Consider the following 635-nt stretch of genomic DNA (forward strand, 5'->3'; position numbering starts at 1 on the left):
TCCCAAAGATCAAGAGAACTTCAAGTTTGCAAGTTGGTTCAAAGAGGCTGACCAGAGAAAGTCAACAGAACCAATATGCGGGTCTCACAACTGAGAACCCGAATCAACATTTAAAAGTTTTTATCCAACTAGCTGACACCTTTAAATCTAATGGCGCTTCACCCGATGCAATCCGTTTAAGATTATTTCCTTTCTCCCTCATGGATAGAGCACGTTCATGGCTAGATTCACTTCCAACTAATTCAATAACTACCTGGGAAGACCTTAGGAGAGTATTCCTTGCTAGATATTTCCCCCTAGTAAGACTGTTGTTCTTCAAAACCAAATAACTAGATTTGCTCAAAACCAAGGAGAATCACTTTTCGAAGCTTGGGAGAGATATAAAGAGCTATTAAGAGTTTGTCCACACCATGGCCTAGAACAATGGTTGATCGTTCATACATTCTACAATGGACTCCATTATAACACCAAGATGAGCATCGATGTTGCCGCAGGTGGCGCGCTGATGAACAAACCTTATCCAGAAGCTTGTGACCTAATTGAGGATATGGCCCAAAACCATTACCAATGGGGAACTGAACAAGCATCAATAGAGAAAAAGGAGACCCAAGGTGGAATACATGAGGTAAGCTTTC

The 635-nt window shown here is 41.4% G+C and overlaps 1 non-coding gene across 1 annotated transcript; it reads right to left on the bottom strand.

Moving 5' to 3' along the window:
- Positions 1-310: 310 nt before the first annotated feature.
- On the bottom strand, positions 311-417 carry LOC127124450 (small nucleolar RNA R71). Its single transcript, XR_007803938.1, has one exon. It is a non-coding gene; the product is annotated as a small nucleolar RNA R71 (small nucleolar RNA).
- Positions 418-635: the final 218 nt, after the last annotated feature.

The sequence above is a fragment of the Lathyrus oleraceus genome, chromosome 2 (genome assembly GCF_024323335.1).
Source record: "Lathyrus oleraceus cultivar Zhongwan6 chromosome 2, CAAS_Psat_ZW6_1.0, whole genome shotgun sequence".
Lineage (NCBI taxonomy): Eukaryota > Viridiplantae > Streptophyta > Magnoliopsida > Fabales > Fabaceae > Lathyrus > Lathyrus oleraceus.